Raw genomic sequence first — 26,837 nt, 5'->3', positions numbered from 1 at the left:
TTCAATTAGCATATGGAATTGAATTCGGTTGGGACTCGCCAGTCAATCCCCAAGGATGAGCTACTTCTGTGAGTCTCAGTTTTCTTATCTGGAAAGTGGACATTTTAATCTTCTAGCTCATGAGATTGCTGTGAGGACCAAATGAGGAAAGCTGTGTGTACAGTGGTTAAGAGTGAAGACTCCGGAGCCAGCCTGCCACTTTCAAGTCCCAGGTCCACCCTACGTGACCGGGGGACGAGTCACTTAACCTTTCCACATCCCAACTGCTTTATCTCCAAAGTTGGGATGGAAGTCGTACATACCTCACATTTGGTTGTAAGGCTTAAATGCATAAACATGTAGAAAGCACTTAGAATGGCTCCTGGGACTTAGGAAGTGTCAAGATTAGTGTCGCTGTTATTTGTGTCACACAACGTGCTTCCCGCAGCACCCAGCACTGGCAGGTGGTCACCGTGTGAAGCTAGGAGCCCCTGCCTGCTGGCCTCGGTAGGAACCAAAACAGAAAGCTTTGCTGAGATCTAAGACGCTCTGATCTACTTCCCTTCCATGGTGAATCAATGTAAAAGGCAATCTTTCTTGAAAGCTTGAGATTCTTTCCCTCTGAAACCGTAAAAATCTGATTCTATGAATATAGATTTGGAGCTGAAGGTAGGATTCTCCAGGACGCACAGAAAAAGCTAAGGGGGCTGGAAAGAATGGAGCTGATACCAAATGTCAGAGGACAGTATACAGACCTGGCTCTTTCTCTTGAAAACAGAGAGCAAAGAACACCCAGTTAGGATTCTGATAAACTGAGTCTGAGTTGGCTGAGAGTTTTCTTCTGCATAAGCCTGAGAGGACTTCACTTGATAAGATAGAATAATTAGAGCTGTACAACTCATTATAATTATATTTGAATACACAGTTCCGGGCGTGGCACACACCTGCACAGGTGCAGGTTTTCACCCCAGGGGGCTCAGCAGAGAGTAGCGGCAGGAGCTGGTGCAGAGCTTCCCTCTGGAGAGATGAAGCCTAGCAGAGCCCAGCCTGAGGGGGCTTGACTCCTTTGGGAAAGGCTCTATGCCCTCTCTTGTTACCTGTGGGAAGGGGAAGGCATCCTCATTCCACCTACCCCCTCTATCCTCTTTCTTGGGACGCGAGAGAGGAGAAGGAAGTCAGGGTTGGCCTAGAGAAGAATGAACATGGATCTTGGGAGGTGAAGGAGGAAGGAAGAGGAGCATCGAAGTTCCCTTTTCTCCCTCCGGCATCCGAGCCTGCGTGATCCTGGGGGTAGGGTAAATTCTGCTTGCTCGCTTCTGATCAACCCCTGGCCAGCACTTCATGGAGTGGCCTCCAGAGCTGTTCTCGGAAGCCAGGAGCATTTCAGGAAACAGTCTTTCACCCGAGAGAAGAGAAACAAAGCAGGGACTGTCCCCTTGAAATAGAGAACAGGCAGCAGAACTCACTAGATCTTTTCTTAGTTTATTGTCTTAACTTACTCCAGCCAGAGCTCTTGACAAGTACCAAAAGGGACCACTCAGAGTTTTATGTTCTTTTCCTACCCCCTCCTTCGCTTTGTCAGAGGAATGAGCTGGGGCCCTGGTAATGACCCAAATCTTTTGATCCAGGGAGGTGGCCAGGTCAGATAATGTGATCTTTCCCCGACTCCCTCAGGTGAACTTCGGGCTTCAGGTTTGTAGGGTCTGGTCTGGCTGGTGCCGCTTGTCTGGTAAACTAGATGACTTCCAAAGCCCCACACGCCTGCCTCTGGTTGCGGGAGAGGCAGGGAGCTAGCGGTCGTTCAAGTCCGGCTGTGCGCCAGGCACCATGGGAGCCCCTCTGTATCCATCGTCTCACCCAACTCTCCCAACTCAACTGCCCAGCAGATGATATTGTCCGTATTTCACAGATTTAGAAAAGGAGGCGCAGGGAATATTTGGGGTTTACTCAAGGCCACACAGTTAGGAAGTGATAAAGTCAGAACCGAAAGCTAAGTCTGTATTTCTTGAAAACCCATGCTCCTTCCTCTAGTCTAGACCACGCCATTCCTGCCTCCCAACCATAAACCTCGTATGGTAAAACTAGTGGAAAGGGGGATGGTGAGAATTTCACAACCAAGAGCGAACAGAGTTGAAATATCTGCAGCTTTACTCCCTACTGCGTAATAGAGAATTTCCGTCAGTTCCATTGTCAGCTATCCAGTTTGTTGTAAGTAATAAGAAATGTGTCAGTCTTCAGAGAAATATGGCTCTCATGTGTCCTTATTCATTTATTAAATAAACATTTATTAGATGCCTACTGCACATGAGACGCTGTGTTAGACCTGGGGATACAACGATGAAACGAATGAACTCCACCCCTGACCACGTGCAGCTCACCGCCCCGGAAATATTAAATGAATAAATATATGATTACACACTTGATAATCATAATAAAGGAAAGTACAGAATGCTGTAATATTGCCTCACTGTTTCACCTGTAAAACTGGGAATAATGCTGGAACTTACCTTCAGGAGTGTTGTAATATGTAAATGAGCTTTTATAGGTAAACCATTTAGAGTGCTGCCTGCCACCTAGTATTGTTTAATGTTTGCTCTCATTATTATTATCATTAGTTATTATTGGGAATAATGTAGATGGGAGACAGGGAGACCCTTTGTAAATAAATGACCTTGAACTTGAAATCGAAACCGTGAGTAGGAGCTGGGTGGGTGGAGGCAGTGACTAACAGCTAAAAGGTGCAATCTTCTGGATTGATAGGGTGGTGTGAGAGGTGAGGCCAGAGTGGCTGAGAGGGACCAGGTTGGCAGAGCATTCGTAGGCCGTGGTAGAACGTGTGGATTCTATTCTAAATGCAGCCGGGGGCCATTCGAGGATTTGAGAAGGAGATTGACATGATCTGATTTGAATTCTAAGTACAGCGCGTCTCCGGGAGCCACAAGTCTGGGTTCCTGGCACCAGCTCCATCATCCCCAGCATGGGAGCTTTTTCTAGCAGGATACTCAGCATTTGCCCCTTCCATGCACCTCCACGGTCAAGGCTCTGGAGCCAGACTGCCTGAGTCTAGTCTGGTTCTATGCCTTTCTTTCTTTGTGATCGTAGACAAGTATTTCAGCATCTCTGGGCCTTGGTTTCCTCATCTGTACAACAGGGGTAATAATAGGACCTTTGGCAAAGAATTGTTACGAAAGCAAATTAATGTACGTAAAGTGAGTAGAACAATGGCTGGCACACGGAAACACTAAATAAATGTTTACATTTTTAATGTATTGCAGCTGCCTATTTTCTTGATTGCGTACACCATTAGACTGTGTGCTCAGTGCCTGGCACAGGGTGGGTGCTCAAAAAATATTAATTGAAAAAGAATGAGCAATGAAAGAGAGGTAGTGTGATGAATTGTAAGTAAAAGGAGAGAAAGATTGCTGTCCTAGTCATGGAAGAATGGGCTTTCCTGAGTGAGGGGGACATTCTGATAAGGAGGAGTTTGCTTATGCGACAGAGAAACCGAGTGACTTTGCCAGCTGCTCTCACTTTGAGGAACTTGAAACAACGTCCATGGGACAAAAATTTGTTTCAAAATCTGTGATGCCAATCTGGATTGCCATCTGAACAGAAAGAAAGTTGAGCTCGTGAGACAGCCATTTTCTTCTCACAGGCTATGTGACTCTCTCTCTGGAAGGCAAAGGTCAGGCTGATCCTCTGGAGCTCTCTATTTGCTGGCTTTGGAAAGACAGTCCCACCAAAAGAGCCAGTCATCCTACCAAGAACGTGACACTGGGACTTCCTTTTCATCCCTGCATTGCTAACAGGGCCTCAAGCTCCCAGAGGCTCAGTTCTGTGAAGTAACCACACACCTTAAGTGTGGTGCATCAGCATTGGGAGGGGCGTTTCGTGTATTTGTACAGCTGGGAAGTCTTCTGCCTTTGCTTTACATGTCCGCACAGAGAACCTGTTCTGACAAACAAGGAACCCTTCAGCTCTCTACATGTGCCAGTTCTAAGCCATGTGTGCGTGTGCACACTGGCTTGTTACTTTTTTATCCCAGGGGAAACTAAGGGTTCTTTGCATGCTTTTGTGGACACAATGGGCCTCTGTCCTCAGTGACCTGGTTTTCCGTTACTTCTTCCTCTCTCATCGCTAGTTTCACCAGCCTTTCTATCTTCACCCCTGGATCATTTCCAGGCCTCCCTCTGATTTGCCTCCCTCTCCATGCCCTTCACACTTCCAAACCACCCTGCCTACAGTCCTCTTACTCTGACTTGAAAATTTACCCATGGAAAGCCCCCTATGTTAGTCCTGCCTGTTGTAATAATTGCCCAGTCTTTTTATACTATATGGGACTATGTCTTGTGTTGCTTTTTAAAAGCATAATAGTTCTTCATGCCACGGGCGTAAGTTCTTCCTCCATCATTCATTCATTTGTTTAGCTTATGTGTGTTCCTTAAGCTAAACAGACTCTGATCTTGAGTTTGCACCAACTGAAAATAAGACTAGAGAAAACGCTACATGAAGATAAGGACCATATTAGTCAGGATTCTCCAGAGAAACAGAACCAGTGGGAGAGTATGTATGTATATACACATATACACATATATATGATTTATTTTAAGGATTTGGCTCACATAATCATGGGGGCTGGCCAGTCCAAAATCCATCGAGCAGACTGGAAACTCAGGCAGGGTTAATGCTGCAATCCTGGGGCAGAATCTGTCCTTTTCCGAGAAACCTCAGTTTTTGCTCTTAAGACCTTCAACTGAGTGGATGAGGCCCAACATTATTGAAGGTAATTTCTTTTACTTAAAGTCTGCTGATTGCAGATGTTAAGCACACCTGCAAAATACCTTCACAGCAACACCTAGATCAACGTTGGTTAAATGGCTGAGTACTTAGCTTTGCCAAGTTGACAAATAAAACCAAGCATCCAAAGACCAACCAATGAACAAAAAATACCTGTCTCGGGAATCGGACCAAAATCATGGCCAGCTCTATGACAAATAAAATACATGAGGTCCAGGAAAATAAAAATGTTTGCGTTCCTTCTGACTAATTGAGACTTTATTTCAAAACACCGTAAAATAACCATTCCTCCCAGGTCAGAATTGTTTTGAAAACCAAACGATAATTTGAAAGACCAGAAGGGCACAGTGTTGGTATTTTGAACACCCCCACAGTGCCCAGGCAGTGGCAGCACACCTGCTAAATGTTGGCGACACCACAAGCCATCCCCATTCTTCTCACCATTCTCTCTAGTGAGTAGCTGTGAGAGAAAGAGAGCATCTTGGGCTTCAGATTTATGAGAATGCTGGTCACTTTGTGCTCCAAGTCTGGAGACCACAACTGATTATCTGGAAGAAATATCTCAAAAGTAGATTCATTTATGGCCTGAAATATCTCAGGGGTGGGAGGCGGTAAGAGTGAGGTGGGAATCCTCTTTCTGTATATTACTTATTTCCACAGAGTGGGTTTGAAACTTTCATGTCCTCTCACACAATTTGGAAATTTGAATGTCAAACCTATTCTCCAGGTCATCCACGGGACTCGCTCCTTCCTTCTTAACCATGAATTTTAAAACTTCCTTGCCTCCATTATCCCCTCTGAGTCTTGTGTTCTCATCACGGAGAAAGCACCTGTGCAGGATGAGACCTCAGCCCCTTTGCAGAGCACGTGCGCGCTGGGCAACTCTCCACGCCAGCTCATCGCCTTGTGTTTCCCGCCCACCCCCAGGCTTCTGCTCCCACCTCCGTATCTCTGCATCTCAGGAAGATGACCTGGCGCTTTAGCACTAACGTGTGTGGCTCCTTGTCGCTCCTGCAACCGCCGCTGCTTGGAACGTCATAGACCTGAGATCCTGCCTTCAGGTGTGGTTTCCTCCTCACCCTCCTTTATCTTCTGATAAAGAATTGCTCTTGGCCAATTACTAAACTGAGCCTACCGTGGATACCTTCCGGAGTTTAAGGAATTAACGTCTCACCATGTTCTTTCCCCCCCAAATCTTACCTTTTCTTCAGGTCTTGAGTATCTCCTTCTACTCAAGTTGCGGACACACTTATCTCTCCCTCCTCTTTTTGTGCAGTGGTGAAATGTGCATCATCTATTTCATTTCCTAATTTTGTTGGTGGGATTACTTACTGTGACCCACACCTCAAGTTTCTGTAGAGGAGATTTCCTCCACTCTTGAGCAGGGCACAGTGGCAGGGAAACACTCCCTTCTCAGGGTTCTGTGCAGCCAGGGCCAAGCCAAGGCGGCTGCAGTGGGTGGAATTTATCAGAGAGTTTGCCTCAGTGGGCTGTTAAACCCATTAGAGATTTGGCAGAAAGTGGAATGGGTTCCCCTGGGAAGTGTGTCCTTCTGCATCCTGGTTGGAAGAGCGCTTGTCGAGACAGACATAGGAAGCTTAACACGGGATTCTCTCGCTGGGAGGAAGGGTGGGCTCAGGCAATTCTGAGATTTTTCCCACATTCTGAGTATAGTACACATGATAGAACTGATGGGATCAGTTTCAACTGTACACTGTCCCCACAGTGTTTTCTTTGTTTCCGAAGAGTTCACTGTAAAGCATCTGTTTCAACTACGAGGCACGGGGGAGAAGTCTTAACACAATATTAAACCCCTAGTAAGGACTAGATTTGCTATTAGGAACTGCAATGAGATCTTTTCATCATCAACAATGCTTTATGAAGTCAATGTTATTATTCCCCTTTTTTTTAACCAGTGAAACCATGCCTTCGTGAGGGTAACCAGGAATATAAAGACACTCAGCTAGGAAGTGACAGAGCCAGGATTTGAACCCTGGCTTGTTTGGCTCCAAAGCCTGTGTACTTGGCACCAGCCCTCTGTGCTATCAGGTGGCTACGAGTGCTGCAGGTGGTGCCCACGCCTGTAGGTGCCTGTCTTAAAGGTAGCTACACCCTTGGGATGATGTTTACGTCTGCTGCTCCAATCACAGCTTTCTCTCACAGTACCATCCAGTTCTCACTCTACATTTAATCCGTTCTTTTCTCCAGATTCTACAACTGGAGAGAATTTATGAGAAAAGGTGCTTCAAGCCCTTGTGTCCCCTCAGGGAAATAGCTGAGCCAGCAGGCAGGCGAGAGTGCTTCCCTTTCTTCTAGGAATGAGTCCTCTTCGCTGAGAGGTATTTCTTTGGGGTGTTGAGCAGGAGAGAGCTTGGCAGGGAAAAGGGGCAAGGGAGAATTTTTAGGACGTAACAGAGCGGTGGGAGACTTATCTGCAGAGCATTACTCACTACTTAGAAGATATCCCAGCCTCTGACATCACAGGAGAGAGAGTTAGGTTTCCGATCTTCAGTGAAACTGGGGCGTGCCTCCCTTGAACACAAGGAGGCAGCTGTCTAACTCTAGGCTGGCTCTGGAAAGTCCCATTTTGAATAATTTGCTTCTTACAGTGTTCTGTTCGACTTCCCTACCTCAAATGAAACTCTGTGACTTAAGTGAAAGAGCACTGGGCTGGAACTCAGGAAACGGAATTTTAGTACTGGTACCAACCAGGTGTGCGACCTGAGGTGAATCTTTTAACTGTAGACTTAATCATCTCTATTGTGAAATCTTTTGAGTCTCTGAGTGTAGAATCTAGTCTTACAGAGCCTTCAAACTTTCATAATGGCTCCTGGCCCAGAAATGGCACTGTGTGGTGTGGGGATGGGTAATTTTTTGTCACAGAAGATATAGCCGCTGAGCTAGTTACCGGCGAATCTGGAGTTGAAGCCCAGGTCTCACTGGTCTGGCTCTGCACCTGGGCTCCGTCCACCCCCTCCCACCCTGACATTAGGCCCTATTATTGTTGCATACCACAGTGTGTCCACTATTTTCCTAACCCTTGCCGGCGTTGTAGTTGGCACAGTTCAATAGCAGCCATCGAGTGCTTATGGGTGCTGGGGAAACTAAAATGAAGGGGAGATGGTCCCTCTCCTAAGCTTAACAGCATTCCGTAGGGAGATTGTGGAGCCAGATTGTTACTTATTAGGCTAATTATTTCTACTTATCAGGATAATGACTTCCTAAGCCTTCTTTATCCCTCAGCTTCTTCATCCTCGTTTTCTTCATCTTTAATATCTTCCTCTTAAAGTTGTTATGAGGATTAAATTTGTTATTTCACGTAGAACCCTTAAAATAGTGCCTGTCACAGAGTAACGACTGAATACATAGCTGTCATTACTGTTACTATTACGTATATTTGTTAGTCCCCTTATGCCAGGAGTCTTGCAAAGTTGCACCTGGGTCTTGCCCATCCACACTTAATAAATGTTTGTTGGATCCAGTTATGCAACATCTATTTACAATGCTCGTACTATGTACAAAGCCCTCTGCTGGATCCTTGGTAGAATCCAACCAGCCACTTAGGAAAAGTCACTCTGTCTTAGAGCTCACATAAAGATACTTTGGAAAATTTTTCTCTTTAAATATTCCCTTTTTTGTGACATTTGCTTAGAAAGGGTTAAGGAAGGAACTGGATGGGGAGGAAAATATTCTACGTTTATACTTATTGACTTAATCAGGTGAGCCGTCTGGAGAAAGTGGGATTAGCAGTAAGCTAATGGGAAGATTACGGAGTCTTGTTTAAAAGGGAACTGCTTTTAGAACTCTGACGTCAGACGAGAGAGTACTGCCTACTTGTGAGGGTTTTCTGCGTCAGACAGAGAGAGAGAGCACCTCGTTCTCTCATTCACTCACCCTTTTGTTCATTCATTCATTCGCTCTAAAAGCGCCTGGTGAGTACTCACCACGACTACATGACTCAGCCCTTGTGCTGGGTGATGTGTCTTGAGGAAGGAATAAGACACAGCTTCCTCACGGGAGTTGCTCACAGTCTTGTGGGGCAGACAAACGTACATGGATATACAGCACAGTGTGATAAGAATAAAGCGCTCTGGACACACGAAGGAAGGAGGGTGGTCAGGAACAGCACCCTATCCCAAGTCCAAATAACACTCTGCACTGTGCTATATATACCTAGGAATTTTATAAATGAGTTTTTATTGAGTTTTAAGAAAATAGTGCTTCCCATTGCTGGGTCATTCATTAAACAGCTGAGTGTTTTCAGTCATCTCAGCTCACATCAGCATGTTCATTGAGCACCTATTATAACCAAGTGGATTAGGAGAATACAGATTAATTTTGACCAGAGCTACGAGGATGAGGAAGGTATAAGAGATAGGATTTGAACTCTGCCTTGAAGGATGGGTAACATTTCATGAGGCAGAAGTGAGAAATACTATTCAAGGAGGCAGATCTTGCTCAGACAAAGGTGTAGGGGCTCAAAGACTGGGGGCTGAGTGTTGGAATAAAAGTCAACCTGAGGGACGAGTGAAGGGAGATGGGGGTGGGGGAGCAGAAAGTGGTGGGAGATTAGAGAAGAAAGGGAGGTGGGAAACATAATAGGGGGCTTTGTTTACCTAGCACAGAGGTTGAGATTTCATTCTGTGTGCGCGGAGGAGCCACTGCCGTTAGTTCCGCAGGGCAGTGCGTTATCAGAGCTGTGCTCCTCGGGATGGCTAATGTGGTTTTGGCTCTGGTGACAGGAAACAGTGCCGGGCTTGGAGTCAGAAAACATGGGAGAGAATTCCAGTTCATCCATCGATTAGCCGTGTGATCTTGAGCAAGCTGAGAATGCTTTCTAAGGTTTATTTTACCTCCTCATCTGCACAACAAGCAAAATGAAACCTCCTAAAAAGAGCATCGGTAACAACAGCTACAACGACAATTTTCATTGATCGTTTCTCCCTGGCTAGTATGGGGCTAGGCCATTTCTGTATAATGTTTAAGCCTCAAAACAACTCTGTGAGTTCTTAAAAATATGGACCACCAATTCCACTCTTAGGTGTCTACACAAGAGAACTGAAGACATATATCCACACGAAGTCTTGAACACAAATGTTCTTAGTAGCATTATTATTCTTTTTTTCTTTTTTTGTTTCAAAGCCCCCAGGTACATAGTTGTATATTCTTCATTGTGGGTCCTTCTAGTTGTGGCATGTGGGACGCTACCTCAGCGTGGTTTGGTGAGCAGTGCCATGTCCGCACCCAGGATTCGAACCAACGAAACACTGGGCCGCCTGCAGCGGAGCACTGGCCATGGGGCCAGCCCCATTATTTTTTCTTTTTTAAAGATCCATACCTGAGCTAACATCTGTTGACAATCTTTTTTTTTCTTCTTCTCCCCAAAGCCCCCAGTACATAGTGATATATTCTAGTTGTGGGTCCTTCTGGTTGTGCTATGTGGGACACGACCTTGGCATGGCCTGATGAGCGGTGCCATGTCCATGCCCAGGATCCAAACCCGTGAAATCCTGGGCCGCCGAAGTGGAGCTGCGAACTGAACCACTCAGCCACGGGGTGGGCCCAGAAGCATTATTTATAATAGCCAAACAGTGAAAACAACCTAACTGTCCATCATCTGGTGAGTGAGTAGACAAAAGGTGCTAATCGCAATGAAATATTATTCAGCAGTGGAAAGGAACAAGCTAAGGATATATGCTACAAACAACATGGGTGAACCTCAAAAATATTATGCTCAGGGAAAGAAGCCAGATATGAGATACTGTATATTGTCTGATACCATATATTGTATTCATTGACATGCAATACCCAGAAAAAGCGAAGATATAAAGACAAAAAGTGGGGCAGGAGCAAGAGATATTAACAGTAAAAGTACAGGGGGATCATATTGGGGTGATGTAGAGGTCTTTAAGCTGATTTATGTTGATGGCGGCACAACTTAATAAATCTACTAAAAATCGTTGAATTATACACTTGAAAAAGGTGAAGTATGTAATATGCTCAATAAGCCTCCATAAAGTTTTTTTAAAAACAAAAACAGCTCTGTGAAGTCAGTACTATTCTTATTCCCACTTTACAGGTGAGAATATTGATTTTCCCAAAGTCTCCATTAAAAAGTAGAGGAGTGATGATGTGTTAACTAAGCTTACTATGGTAATCATTTCCCAATATCAAATCATCATGCTGTACACCTTAAACTCACACCGTATTATATGTCAATTATATCTCAGTAAAGCTGGGGGAGAAACAAGTGGTGGAGCTAGGAGTGAAAACTCTTTTGCCGATCCCGAGCCCATGTCTTTGGCTACTGTCCATACTGTGCCCTTCCTTATGTCACAAAGTGGTTGCGAGAATTAAATTAAAGCGTAGGAGACATGTTTGATCACGTTATACACAGACCAAGCATGTAGTCAGTTCTCAGAAAATCTTAGCTGATTCCGATTGTGGCAGCCGTTGGCCAGATGCACTGGAGGGATTTGAGAGGAGACCAAGTAGAGGCCCGTCCAGTGGTCCAAGGAAGAGGTAGCGAGAGCCGGCTCAGGGTGCTGTCCGGAGGAAAGCACAGACGACACAGCAAAGGAAGCCCAGCTAGGGTTATGCTCTTACATATTTTAACTCCTCTAAACAGACGTGTAGGATCCTCGGCTCTGTTACAAGAGAGGACAAGGAACAGAGTCTTTCTTTCCTCCAGCAAACGGCCGACACGCATTCCCATCGCAAATTCTGTAATTCGGGATGTAAAACCCAATCCACCCACGCAACCCAGCCAGAAGGTTAAATAAATAAGTGCTAAATAAGTAAATAAATGTAGACTTTTTTCCTTTGCTCGTGAGTCCCTGTAGAAGATGCCACGTGCTTCTGTTAATTGAAGTCTACTAGTCAATTTTCTTTCTGTGCAAATGGGAGGGAACAGCCTACTCAGAGTTATGAGTTGAAACTTGGAGGAGTTGAAACTTTTTGCATGTTTTGTTTTACGTTTTCCCCACGTAGGCACCATCGTTCAGGATACTTCTGAATCACAGGTGAGAGATCGCTCCTAATCTCGTCTTTTATTTTGAAATGCTGTTAAAACTCAAAAGGCAGAAACATAGCCCACAGCCTTGGCAGAGGCAGGACGAGGTGACCTAATGGGGTTTTTCCTGAGTTACTGTCTATGACTGATTCTTTGTGACCCAGATGTGCCTGCCGCATGGCGAAACTTCATTATTAATAAATCCTCATTCCTCCAAAACAAACAAGACAGTGTGGCAAACAGTGCTGTTTGTTCTGTATGAATCTGCGTTGGTTTTTCATCATTTCCAAGGACCAAGGCCCTGGTGCTTCCCCATTGCACTGGTGAGGAAAATGTGAGGATTTGCTTTGCCTATTTTGGCAACATAAACACAAGGCAATTTGTGGTCACAGGGTCAGAACTCCTCACTCCGGAGGGCGTGGTAGTGGTGGACAGAGCTGCGAGGTTCCCCAGGGTGGACAGTGTTGAATCTGCAAGTGCATATGACCTGGGCCGTGTGATAAAGAGAATATTCGGATGCCTCCTGGTTTTATGGCATTCAGTCCTTGAGTCACAGTCCCCAAAGAGCCAGGAAAAGCTCGTGTATGTCTTGCTGTGGTAATTAAGTGCTGAGGTTTGAAGAAGCTTGAAGAAATCTGAAGTGTCACAAAACCAATACTGCCAGCTTTGTTAGCTGTCGTGAGAACTCAACTAGTCACAGCTCATTCGAGATCCCTTCATTGGACACTGACTGTGTTTACAGCACTGTCCCAAACTCTATGAGCAATATTAAATTAGAGTCCCAGGCCTCAAGGAGAGTGCAATGACGGAGGATGGCGATGATACCTAAAGGTGAAACATTTAGCTATTTAAATAACAATAAAAGTGGCGTTTTCCTCCTCAGTGAAACCCTTCCCAGCTGTCCCACTTCCACCACCTGTTGGTTGAGGGCTCATCTCTGAACCCAAACAATTTGATCTAACTCTATTCGAATGGGATCCTGGAAAGGTCACAGGTTTTGGAGTCAGAAACCCTTAAGTCTAAATCCCACAATGCCCGCGAATTAGCTGGATTGTGAACTCCCTGAGGGCAAGGCTGTTTGAACATTGTGTATCTCAGAACTCGGCACAGCGCCCAGTGTTTAGAAGGCAGGCTGTAAATGTTTGATGCTGGACACGTAAATTAATGCATAACCCAGCAAAGTTACCCTGTGAGTCCAGAGTTTCTCCTGGTGAAACAGGAGTAGTCACACCTCCCTGACCGGAGTTGAGAAGTCGTCCAGAATGATGGTTGAGAATGGAGACTCTGGAGCTTCATTGCCTGGCCCAAATTCTGGCTGTCATTTATTAGTTCTGTGGTTTTAAGCAAATAACTTGTCTTTTCCTCAGTTTCCCAAACTATCAAATGAGGACAATAACACAAATTACCTCTTAGGTTTGTCATGAGGATTAACTGAATTAGTATCTGTACCGTCCTTAGTCTAGGGCCTAATACATAGTGTGTACTGTAAAAATATTTGTTAAATAGAAAATGGGTTTGCAGTGAGAATTAATGAGTGTTAATATTATAAAATGCTTAATATAGCCTGGTATAAAAGATGCTGAATAAATATTAGTTCAAAGAACTTTATGTTTGAGCCTCGTTTCCTAAGCCAGTGTCTGGCTCATAAAAAATGCAAAAAATGGAATAAAATCATTAAGCAAGTGCTATAGGTTTGCTGAGTATCACAAGGACCTTGTGGGCTAGAAATATGGGGAGGCATTTCATCAAGGACGGGGAACTAAAGTTGGCTGTTGGTTAGGAATTAAATAGTCAGGGGTAAGGAGTTCACAGAGGAGGCATATAATCTGCATAAACTGGAGAAAAGAAAGATCAGGTCACAGTCACGAGATGCTCCATCATCAACAGAACTTGGCACCACTTTCTGGGAGAATAATTCGTCATGGTCCAGCTTTATAAATGAGTTTGGCCAAAGTTCTGCTTCAGTTGATTTCAACTCCTAAGTTTAACACTTTGATGACTGCTTATTTGTTCATTTATTGAGCAAGTATTATGTAGATTCCACTATGTATCAGGCATTTTGTTAGATAGTGGTAAATAAAAGAGAAATTATGCCTTTGGGACCAGGAGGAGGAAGATACAGGCTATAAACAAGAAAATAAACAAATTTTGATAAGTCCTTTGAAGGATGTTCAGAGGTCACAGAAGTAGAAAATAATGAGAAGGGAAAGGAGACGACATTTCACTTGAAGCCAGAAAGCAAAAAATGGAAAAGGGGGCTATTCCAGGCAGGGAAACAGAAGGTTCAAAGATCTGGAGCTTGGTGTATTTGAGAAAGAAGCCCAGTGGGGCTGGAGTGGAGTGAGCTGGGGGAGAGCGTAGGAAGTTTTGGTGGAGATGGGCAGTGGCCAGATCTCGTAGGGCCTTGTAGACTAGAGAAAGGCATTAGGACTACACTAAGGCAAGTTAGGAAGCCACTGAAGGGTGGAAAAAATGGAGGGGGACATGTTATATAACTTTTAGAGCTCGCACAGACATCGATGTAGATAATAAATTGGATTGGAAAGAGAGGAAGTGAGAGGAACATTGAGGCGGTCTAGGTGAGAGGTGATGTTTGCTTAGTCTAGGATGGCAGAGGAGCGGGGATGGAGAGAAGTGGACTGATTTGCAATGTATTCTGGAGAGGGAATAGACAAGACTTACTAATGGATTACATGGGAGAGGTAAAGGTAGAAACGTTAAGAGAAAGAAGAGTCAAGAATGAAATCCAGGCTTCTGGCTTGAGCCGCTGCATAGTCTTGGTGCCATTGACTAAGACAGAGAAGATTAGAAGAGGAAATTTTGGAAGGTGGGATGAGAAGGAAATCAAGAGTTTGGTTTTAGCTGTGAATTTGGAGTGTTGTGAGATGTCATGTGGGCATAGGAAAGGTTAGGCTAGAGATCCAAATTTTGAGTTTTCAGCATATAAATTGTGAATAAATCCATGGGCATGAGTGAGTGTAAAGGGATTGTACAAGTCCAGGACCACATCCATGGAAAATGACAACATTTAGATACTGAGTAGAGAAGCAAGAGATTGGGAAGAAGGCTGAGATAGAATAATCAGAGAGGTAGGAAGAAACCCTGAGGAGTGTGGTGTCACAGAACATGAGAAAGGAGAGTATTCTGAGAAGGAGCTGGCCATCAGCTGTGTTGAAGTCAGTAGAGGATAGAAAAGAGACCACTGGTTTTGGAACATAGAAGTCATTGATGATCTTGATAGGAGCAGATTTGTTGGACTTCTAAGGATAGAAGCCAGATTCAGAGTGGGTTGAACACTTGAGAATAATACAGCATATTTGTATGTTGCTGAAAAAAATTCAGAGAGAAAGGGAGGTTATGATGGAGAGAGAGGGGAAATATCAAAGGAACAATCCTAGAGGAGGTATAGGGCAGTGGCATCCAGAAAGCAGGTGAGGGCTTGGCCTTTGGCAGGAGCAGGGACCCCTCCTCAAGTGATAGAGGGAAGAAGGAAGAAATGAGTTTGGGCACAGGTAATAAGAATTATCGTCGTAGCAAATACTTTTCGCAAGTTTACTGTGTGCCTAAAAATGTTCTGAGTAATTTTCATTTATTAACTCATTTAATCATCATAACAATCTTATGAGATAGGTTTGTACACATAGTCAATAAAAACAGAGAGTTCTTTCTCATCTGATGGTTTAAATTGTGGAGGGGGAGGCAGATGGGAGGTTTGAGAAGAAAGAAGGTAGGACATAGTGTCACAGAAAGTAAGTACTCATTGGGGATTCAGGCAGCATTGAGAGTTCATTTGAGATTTGATATCATGAATAAAAAGTGAATCTGACACAAAATCCAAATGAGTCTTCTATAGCATTCAGCCATCACACTTCAGTGGCTGAACTTAATTGATGCTTGATTTGGAAGCAGGGGTAAATTCCAACGCGAGGAGTAAGCACGTACACTAGCATCCCCTGCTAGATCCTAGCCCATAATAAACTTTCATGAAGCTGCTTTGGAGCCTTGCCCACAAGGAGCCCTCCCCCTCCCCCACTACCCCTTATGCCTCAGCTCAGAGGGAGGAAGCATGGCTTCCATGAAAGAATGATGTATACAGAATGAACTACGCAGCCCGTCGGGATGATGATGGAAACTGACTGGCTGAGTTTGAGCCTTATACCTAAGAGGTCCAAGCTGGATGCTTTGTCCCATTGTACCTCAGCTTGCTAGGTTTCTTTCAAGGGCAACTCCTCTACCCAAGAAATCACCATTTTGTCTCCCAATTGTCAAGATCTCATAAATGCAGAAGGGGTGCAAAATCTTTACTTGACACAGAAAGATTCAGACTGACAACAAAGAGCAATAGCTGGCATTTATTGAGCACTTCCGCTGTATCAGGCAGGCTCTGGGCTAAGTGCTTTTACATGTAATATCTCCATCAATCTTTAAAACAAATACAGCGAGGTGGGTGTCCTTAAAATGTCCATATTACAGATAAGAAAACTGAGCTTTAAGGAGATTAAATAATTTTTCTAAGATCAGGAAGCTAACAAGTGGAGAAGCCAAGAGTTGAATCCAGGAAGTCTGACTCCAGAATCTAGGCTTTTTTTGGTAAACAGGTCCAGTGTGACAGCAGAGCAGTGAGCCACCAGGCCACATCAGGCTCTTGTGCACATCAACGTGCTGTCATATGGTGCCCCTATTCTATAAAATTTACTCAGAAAACTCGTAAGTTTTGTTTTCAGCTATGTTGAGACTGGTGTCTACTCTCCCATGTTCTCAAAATGAGGGACTAATTCATTGGGGATGATTACAGAATTTGTGGATTTTATTCATATTTCCCTCTTTTCAGAGCTACCAGCCTGTTAAAGAGAAGACTTTATGGTTGTTGGGTTTTGCAAGCCTGGTGACCTATGTTAAGACAATTTCTCCTGACGTCAAATGGGTCCACATATGTGACACAGCATAAGCTGAGCTCCATGGGCCCTAAGGACTGGCAATGACCTGATCTTTTCCCATCATGTAATTATGAGTTGAGATTTGATCTTTACAACAAATTTCCAGATAATTGAGGTCAACAAGAAAATTTTAGTCCCAATGTCTGAGCATCTTAACTGTCCAGGTTATGTGCAGATATACTGATAATAAGCTATCATTACAGTAATTACAAAAGCCCACCACTGGCTGAATGCATACTCTGTGCCAGCGAGGGCTTCACGTGCTTATTTGCCATATAACAAATGCTTAGGCAGAGACTGTCATTAACCTCATTTTGAAGATAAAGAAAAGGAGATGGAGAGAGGTTAGGCAACTAGCTCAAGGTCACGCAGCTACTAAAAGGCAAAATGAGGATTTAGAATGATACTAGAGGCTTTGAAGGTCAATTCCTTATCTGGAGACAGATAACCCTGGATACAAATCTCAGCTTTACTGCTTACCAGTTTGAAAGACGAAGTTAGTAATACTGACTTTGCACGGTTATTGTAAGAAGAACAGAGCAAGGCACAGAAAGCACTAAGTACACAGCTATCAAGTAGTAGATGTCCATAAAATGAAACGATGGTTATTAAATAGAATGAGCTAGCAGGTTAAAAAGTTTCCCATAGGGGCCGGCCTGGTGGTGCAGAGGTTAAGTTCGCACGCTCTGCTTTGGCGGCCCGGGGTTTGCTGGTTGGGATCTCAGGCACAGACCTACGTACCACTTTCAAGCCACCCTATTGCAGGCATCCCACATATAAAGTAGAGGAAGATGGGCATGGATGTTAGCTCAGGGCCGATCTTCCTCAGCAAAAAGAGGAGGATTGGTAGCGGATGTTAACTCAGGGCTAATCTTCTACCAAAAAAAAAAGTTTCCTGTAATTTTGATCACTGTAATCAATGAACATGCATAATTCAAACACCTGCCCCATATAAAATACACTCTTCTTTCCTTATTGTTTGTGTCCAAATTACTCAGGTAATCAACTCTACTTTCCCTTTCCTTCTACATTTTAGATGTGATCTGTGCCTGAGACTCCCTCAGACATTTTAATTCTACATAATTGGAAAAGTAACATAAATATTTCTGTTGTCCTTCTGTCCTTTCTAGGTAAATATGAATGAATTCAAGATATTTTTCCTATGGCTTTAAGTATAAATGTTTGTAATGGGCCAGAGCTCCCTGGGGGTAAGATGAACCACAAACACAGCCAGGGTACCCTGGTGACACGGCAGCCCAGACCTGACATATTTGGGGAGGACACAGTAATCTGGCCCTTGGCATTTGGGTTAGTGGTTCTGATTGTGACACACGATGATTCAAGTTTACTCATGTACACACCAGAACTTCACAAATGACCTTTCCTGAGGTCCTCGAGGTTAGGCAGGGAGGGACGAGCTCGCAGGCGCTCCAAACAAAGCAGCTTTGTTTTCACACCATTTGCTTGCACAAGTGTCCCCTCACGTGCAGCCGTTGTTTGCCTGGGGCTCTTGGCAGAGTGACTAAAATGTGACAGAAATTAAGGGCAAATTCTGAAATCCCCTGAAAATCACCCTGCCCAGTAAATGTTGGCCACGGGATTATAGCTCCGTGAATGATTTCTTGTCAGTCACTTCCGTGCTCATTTTTTCCCTCTATGGCCATTTTTAAGATGGTTGAATTTGATATTTATGGGACATGTGCTGTGTTCTTTGCACGTACTGTCCCAGGGCCATGGAGGATGGAGCTGGGGGTAAAGCCATTTGCCGTCTCTGAGATTCGTTCTCTTGATCTGTAAGATGGAGAGGCGGATTACATCAGTGATTCCCAAGTTCTAAACATAGTTGAACAAAGCATATCAAACATTGCATTTTTCATTTAAAAAAAATAAAAGAAAAATATCTTTGGAAGCCATGGAAAATAAAACGTGACAAACTCTTCTTAGCCAATAGAGATATAAAAAGCATAGAATCCCAACCAAGAGGCCATCGGAATCTGGGTAAGGGCCAGGCGTGTGATATTTTTATGTTCTCAAGCTTATAAAACTGGTTGAGAGACTCTGGATCAGATAATCCTGCAGACTGTTTTCAAGTTGAAGAAGTCTATGATTCTAAAAAAGCTCCTCCCAATAAGACTTGGTGTTTTTACAGCTCAGAGAAGAGAGATGTATCTTTAGACAAAGATAAATCATTAGGCCTGGAGAAGTAATCCGTCCTTTCCAACACTGACTTCTGAATGTTGATTCATAGACAAATGTGTGTGCTGACCCACCAAACACAATTTCTGATTAATTCTACTGATATTGGCCAACAATCTAAGTAATTTATGCCCAGAGTGAATTTTTGACTCATTTTTATCAATCTCCACTGTCTTAATAGCCTATATTAGGTAATTTAGTTAAGAAGTATCTATTAAACAACTTCTGTTAACTTTCTCTTTGACTTTTGTGCTTTGCAAATAGACGAGTAATAAATTTAAAAGAAAAAAATTAACATTTTAACTTCTTTCTTTTTTAAAGCCATATTTTATATGGATTTTTGTTGTTTATTAACTTTTTAATTACTTCAGAATGATCAGACAAAAGAGGAGAGAAACAAGATTAAACAATGTAAGAGAAAAATCAAAGAGCAAAGAAACTGGCAAGAAATTGCTTGAACTAGGAGAGAAAGTGAAGAATAAAATCCAAAAAAAATTTTTAGGGAGAATCCCTGTGTAAAGGAAAAGAAGACAAAGATACAACATCGAGTGTGTTGCATGACTCACATGCGTTGGCTCTGTACCTGGGTGATTCATCTGGTGGAAAACATAGCTGGGTCAGAAAACTTTTTACTGGCACCAAATTTTCTCAGAGTCATTTGAAGCTTCATTTTACGTGTGTATTTTTTCTCACTTCTTCAAAATGGAAATATTAATTGCTTTTCAGAAATAGCCCTTGTCGTTGGAGTTTATCTGTGTAGCCACTTGAGATTTAGAATTAGATCATGGATTTAGCAATATGGAAAGTCTTTAAGAAACTGGGACAAGTTTGTTCCAAGCAACCTCTCTTTGTCTGCAGAAAAGAATAGATAGTTGGGGCTCCAGGGGAGCGCTGTTGAATAGGTCCAAAGGAGACAGTCTGCCCCTTAGAAGGTACAGAGTAGATCAGTGCTTTTTTAATCATGACTCACAGTAAGACCTGCATTTTACATCAAGACTCGGTCCCCACATATGTGTGTGTTTTATGAAACAATACCTTACTCCATGTTATAGCTGGTATTTTCTATTCTAGACTAGTCTTTTATTGTTGTAAATAAATACTGGCCAAGACCCATTAAATAAGTTTCATGGCTCATTATTGGATCTCTAAGTATGCTTCCCAATTTCTGTCCTGTCTGCCGCGTATCTTGCTAAAATACAGTACAGCCAATTTTCAGGAGCCTCTCTCTCAAGCTCCATCCATCACACCGAAATACTTGCAGTTTCTCAAACACCGTGCTGCCTTTCACTTCCCTGCACATGTCATTCTCTCTACTCAAAGCACGTTAGCACTTTCTCACTCCACCTCCCCTTTCTTCACCAAGCTAACCCCAGCTGGTTAAGACTCAACTCAAGGGTCAACATCCTTTCCCCTCAGTCTGTGTTAACCTGCTTTCTGCACTCTCCTGAGCATCCTGGGCTTATCTTTTCCTCAGCCTTCTCATGCTGTGCTATGATGATCCATTTTTATGTTTTTCTTCCCCACTAGACTCCTTGAAAGCAAAAGCTATGTCTTATTTTGTATCCCCAGGAATTGGTCTAAGGTTTGACACATACCTGATTAATAAATTTTGGATGAATGAGAACCTGACTATTGGTACAGAGTAGCTGCTGCCTCGTATGTTGTGGTCTGTCTACTGCAAACAGGAAAGTGTACATCTATGGACAAGACTCATCCGAGTTGCAGTAGATCTCTCGACCCTTGTTAGAATCCTTTTTCTGTTGCTCATAGGAGATAGTGTAGCAGAGCAGGAGAAAATTCAGGCTTTGGAGCTGCACAGAGCTGGATCTGAATTCTGGCTCATCAGTTCCTAGCTCTGTGACCTTAGACAAGTTACTCGATTTTTTAAAATCTCTGCAAAATAGGAATAATAACCTTCTGTGGCTTTTGTTAGGATTGTGTAGATGTCGTTAAATAATGAACTATCAGCTCCAAGAAGGCAGAAATTTTTGTAATTTTGGTTCATTATCATGGACTTAGAAGAGTGGCTGACACAGATTTGTTGCATCAATGAATATTTTGCCCATAATAGGTCCTCAGTAATTCATAGCAGTTCTTGTTCATGTGAATTTTTTCTCAAGTTCTGCACAGGATTCCTTAGAGCATGCATGAAGTGCATAATAATTCCCTATAACTTCTTTGCTCAGAAGTTAGGCTCTTGCCTGTGAGGTGACACTTCCAGGCCCTGACATTCAATGACTCAAGATGCATGCAGAAACACTTGTCCTCCTGAAGAATGTTGTATTTCACACTGTTAGGCTGGAATTAAGTTTAGTCATTTCAAAGTTGCCTGATTTTGTGGAGGTTCTTCAGTTCTGTCTTTGAGCTGCCACATGCTGGTGTTTGATCCTTTCTTCTTCCTTTGTCTCTTTCCTCGTTATACACCCATTAACCATATCACCCTTCGCTGACTGTTAAACAGAGTCACATGGATTCTGATTCAGGACCTTGGGAAAAATGACTGAATTTCTCAGTGTTCCTAGAGTCGCTTCCCTCCCTTCCTCCATGAGGATCTTGTGTTAGATCCCTAAGGATGGAACACCGCTTTTTACTTAATGTCCTGGACCGTTTCCCATTTCGTGAACGGATATTTGTATTGTAAGGTTTCATTTTGGGCTTTGCCCATTTTCAATATTTCTATAAGTAACTTGTACCACATAATGAAGGTATTGGTTTAAGCTTTTTCAAAATTCATCAGGTTACAGACAGCTCTCAATACTAAATTTCTACCAGAAAAACATGACGAAGAAACAAATTTTAAAAAGCAATTCTCAAACTCTTCCACAAAGCAGGTGGAATAAAACAATGGCATTGCTTCGTTTTGTAATTTATCCAAACAGTGAGAATGAAAGGAGGTCCTCACAAGAATGCTGTCACCTAGACTGCACTTTCTCATGCATTTATCCAAAAAGCCACCGCATGATGACATTCACTGCAGAATCTTAAATAGTAGGGTTAAATGATTCAGATTATTAGTCCACTATAGTTTCTTACCTTATACTTCACATGGTAAGAATAGGTGGCTTTATTGTGACCTACTCCATTGTATGTACCAGTCTGCCAAAGCTGTTTTACTCATTTGTTAATGAATTTAGGTATCATTTCAAAGTTGCGCTCCTTATTATAAATTCCTCAGATATATAGTTAGAGAGCATATATAAGAAAGAAGGGTAGGGCCTGGCCCTGTGGCCCAGTGTTTAAGTTTGAGCACTCCACTTTGGTGGCCCAGGGTTTCACTGGTTGGGATCCTGGGTGCGGACATGGCACCACTCATCAGGCCACGCTGAGGTGGCGTCCCACATAGCACAACCAGAGGGACCTACAGCTAGAATATACAACTATGTACTGGGGGGGGGGGGGCTTTGGGGAGAAGAAGAAGAAGAAGAAGAAAGAAGATTGGCAATGGATGTTAGCTCAGGTGCCAATCTTTAAAATAAAATTAAAAAAAAAAGAATGGTAAATCCTATGACACCATACTAATTTAATATCTTATTAACTTCATCAACAGAACAACATACCAATACACTTTTGTTCTCACGCTGACTTTTGTTCCCAAATTTAAGATTAACTCATAAGTCAGACTAGTCATATCAGGCTGGGTGGGGCTCTTCATTCAAACTTTGAAAATAGGAGGAGTAGTATATTTCTGGGGAAAGAGAACATATTTTGGCAAGTGGAGTTAAGAGAAGACGAAGCTTACCTGACTGATGGATAGGTCTCACTTGGTTGGTTTGGTGATGGAAGAACTGAGTAGACCACAGAAGGGCAGAGCTCTCTGGAGCAAAAGAGGAGGATTAGCGTTCATGGAATGCCTACTGTGTGCTGGGCCTTCACAGTCTCTTACATCCTCACAGCGAAACTATGGGGGAGATTATTGCATATGCTTTAAAGATAAGTAAACTGCTGCCCATTAAAAAAAATCAGTCATCTGTCCAAGGTCAAACAACTCTTAGGGGGCGGAGTCTGGACTTGAACCCAAGCCTTCACATCTGGTGCTCTTTCCACTAACCACACAGTCTCACAATATGTCAGCGAAACCTGTATGTGGCCCGTCAGTTGAATGTTGTACTTGATATCTTTTAGATTTCCACTTTACAGACATTCTCTGGCAAATTGAGGAGAGTTTCCACACAATGGAACTTGAGGTATCATCTTCTCTGCCTTCTCCCTTGGATGGTTCCCCTGAGGACGCCGCTGGATCCTGAAACGTCTTTTACACGGATCTGAAAACACCTAGTGAAGTGGAAAGCACTCTGCTCATGGTGGCCTTTCCTATAGTACTTTTTAATAATACTAAATTTGAGAATAAAAATATTACAAGGAAAAATAACATGCTGTAATATCAACTCATAAAGGCATGAATATTAAAATCCACCAAAATGCATATGGGGGACATTTGCTCTATTGCACAACACGGGCATCCAGAGGAATGTCTTCTCTCTAGTGTTCTTGCTCTTGTCTTCTTCAGCTATGTAAGAAGAACTTCAAAGGTCCTATTTCATTCTCGGGGTTGACAGGCTTATCCTGCAACAAGCAGAGTGGCTGATCAAAGTCAATAGCTTCCTTGAATAAATTCATTTTCTGGTGATTTTAGTTCCCTTTCTCACCAGACTTCCTGAGATACTGACCGTGCAAGGGAAAATGATTAGTTTAGCTCTGGGTGCCTGGACCACACTCAGAATACATTCTTGACTGCAGCCTGGAACATCACTTCTGGCTGGACTCACTTCTCATTGTCTACTGTGGAGACTGAAAACCATATTAGGGTGGGGAGGAGACGGTGGCACAGTCTCCCAGCTCAGAGAGCAGCCAATTCACTGTACTTTGCTGACTCTGGGCTGCTGATTTACCCAACCGTCCCATTTCACATGTGAGGGACAGGGGTTTGGAACCACTTCCCTGTGCTCACACAGCTGATGACAGAGTGTGGGGTGGAACCCACAGCTCCTGACTCCCAGGCCCGAGCTCTTTCCATTCCCCAGTCACTCACTCATTAATACCTTTGTCAAACATTTATTGGATGCCTACAGTGTGTGAATGGCTATGACTGCAAAGATGAATTAAGACGCAGACCCTGCACTCAAGGCCTTTACCCTGCCTTATGTTTTGGATTTCCCGGAGGGTCTGAGTTCCTTTAGGGGGGTGATTCTATACCAGGGCAATCTGTCTACCCTGGATGGATTGGGCCATCACAACCGGTCCATTTCTAGTATCCAAATGTATTCTTCATAAATGGCCTATTCTCCAGTCTGCTACCTTTTTTACTGTGGCTCCTCACCCAAACGTGGCATTACAGATAAATAATATTTAGATGGGCGAGCTTTGAAGATCAAGCTATGAATACTACAAATAGCCCCATTTTCTCCCTAGTCACAGTTAATATAGATGTGTACGATGTGTGTTTGTATGTGTGCATGGGGTCTAGTTCTCTGAAACACTCAGAAGAAAAGCGTTTCTTTGTTCACAAATGGACCACAGGACAAGCTACAAATGTATTCTAGGCCTCACGTGGCTTCAGTATTCACCAGACGACCAATATTGGATAAGCAGATTTTTGTCAATTGGTAATTTTTAATAATTTAAGGACACTCTTTTCCCATTATTTTAAAGACCCGTCTTGGAGTTCCTTCATTTGACCAGCAAGTATTTCCTGAGGGCCTGCTGCATTCCCAGGCCCGTAGGAGGCTTGGGCTACAGGAGACTGAGTCAGAGATCGTGATCCTCCAGCCACTTCTTTCACATTCTTCTTGTGGCTGTCATTCTTGCTCCAGTTGATCCTGAGGTGAAAAGGACTCAGAATGTTATCTCTGTGTCACAGAGGAGGAAGCTGGGGCCCAGAGAGGTTTACCAACCAGCCAAGACCCTCAATACTAGAGAGTGACAAGGCTGGGGCAGCATTCCCAATCTTCTTGCCTCTAGGATAGCCTCTTTTTTTGTTTTAACTACACCAGATTGCCTGTCCATATGTTTTAAAAACACAAGAGGGATTAGAAAAAGGAATTCTTGTAAACCTGTGAGTGTGACCTCATGACAGAATAATAACAATGCAATGAAAATGTTAATGTTCATTTAAATACTTCCTAAAACTGGGTCGTGAATCTATTCCGTAGCCTCTCCTCCCCGTGGGCATAGCTGAGTTCCTTTCCCAAGTGACAGGTTTGGTTTTCACACCCATGCAAGTTACAAAGACCTGTTTCTTGCAGGGATGGCTGCTGAGCTTCTCCTAAGGAATGACTTTTGGATGGGAGAAATACAAGTGACAAGACCACAGGGCCTTTGGAACTCTAGAGGAAGCTCCTTCTAAAGCTTGGAACTTGCTGCTCATCCAACTGATTATCTTTGTCTGGAAGGTGTCCATTAGCCTCCCAAACCACAGAAGTTTGGACTAGTCAATTACAGTAAGCCTAGAAGTGGGGCGGGGGGTGGGGCAGATTAGGACACGCATTACTGGGTGAAAATGGGGAAAGTAAACTTCTTCCAAATTGCGGTTCACTGCCCCTGCGCTGGCTTCTGGAGGACTTGAGGAAGGGCTGAAGCAGAAGGGCCCCACTGGTTTGGAGATGCACAGCTCTCCGATAACCAGACCTCCTCAGCCTTCCTTCCTAGCTGGGGACGTTCTTGAGCCTCCTCCCCGTACCAGTTTTCACATCTGTCAAATGAGCAAGAAAAACAAAAAAATTACAGATCGCCCAGTTTGCTAAGTTTCCCGGATGGCCATCTGACTGTTCTCTGTTACCGTGACCTGGGCTGTGGTGTTGTGTAGCCTGAGAGAACCTAAAAGCTGGTCTTTTGGCTCTTGATCACCCTGTTTGATTTATCGTCAGCAGATGACATTAAAATTGGCTTGCATTTGCTGAGGGAACCTGGATGGATGACAGAGGGTGGCAATAGAGAGTGGCCTGGGTGGCGGCAGGAACTGGAATAATAACCCGTCACATTTTCGAGATTGCAGAGCGCTTTCCCACACAGTGTGTCACTGCATCCTGCACGGGAGGTCTTCTTAGCCCCATCTGACAGAGGAGAAAATTGATGTTCCAAAGGGTGAAGTGATGGCCAGAATTCATGAAAAAATTTGGTGACGATATAAAAAGTGGAACAGAAGCAAAGCCCTTGCTTCCTTGAGCGACGCACCAGAGTGGTTAGGCTCTACCACCGAGCTGTTTAGCTATTCTTGGGTCACCAGCAACTGATTGTAACAAGCTCTTAGCACGGGCCTCATATTCTCTTTCGGGGCCTTTAGAACTTCTCTTCTTTTGGCTTTCCTCCCCCAGCCTCCTGTTTATCTAGGTAACTGCTTCAGTTTATCACGTGGGCACCACTTCCTCCAAGAAGTGCCAGAGACTTCGTTAGGCGACCATCCTCTAGTTTTGCACGGCACCCAGTGATTGTCACCCCTCTGTCCTCACCACTCCAATCAAATTGCCTATAGTGGAATATAACTCTAGCTAGGCACTAAGACTAGTTATTCACAAGCCATTCATTAGTGGTTATTTTTTCACCACTGTGACCCAACCATCTAGCACAATAGACTCTGTCTGGATTACTATTTCTTGAATAAATGCTACATGATCTACTGTAGCCAAAGGAATTTTTGCTTCCATGTTACCCTCGCGGGTAGGAGGAGATTGAAAGCTCCTTTAAAGCCGTCTGAGACTGTGCTGCTTCCAGAAGGAGGCTTTTAGGAAACCAGACTCTAGCCACTTGCCTACATTATTCGATCATTCCCAGAAGTAAGACTTAGAGTTGGGGGAGGACTAGAAGGGTGACAAGGATGGGGCTTAGTGTTTTGTAACTATATAGGGAAAGAGGTAAGAGCAGATATTTCCGGAGTTACCGGAAAACTTAGCCATGACACCCAGCCTGCTCATGTGTCTGGT

The 26,837-nt window shown here is 43.6% G+C and overlaps 1 protein-coding gene across 7 annotated transcripts in view; it reads left to right on the top strand.

The window, feature by feature from the left end:
- The window catches only part of PDE4B (phosphodiesterase 4B), a 486,699-nt gene that overhangs the window by 391,384 nt on the left and 68,478 nt on the right, over positions 1 to 26,837 (top strand). The window contains exon 2 of one of the 7 annotated variants that reach the window (XM_070592244.1): positions 25,164 to 25,358. The exons of the other annotated variants lie outside the window; for them this stretch is intronic. The gene's annotated coding sequence lies outside the window, so the exon portion shown is untranslated. The remainder of the gene's footprint in view (positions 1 to 25,163; positions 25,359 to 26,837) is intronic. 7 annotated transcript variants of the gene reach the window in all.

Source organism: Equus przewalskii, chromosome 24, assembly GCF_037783145.1.
Source record: "Equus przewalskii isolate Varuska chromosome 24, EquPr2, whole genome shotgun sequence".
Classification (NCBI taxonomy): domain Eukaryota; kingdom Metazoa; phylum Chordata; class Mammalia; order Perissodactyla; family Equidae; genus Equus; species Equus przewalskii.
This window is presented reverse-complemented; position numbering and strand designations above follow the sequence as displayed.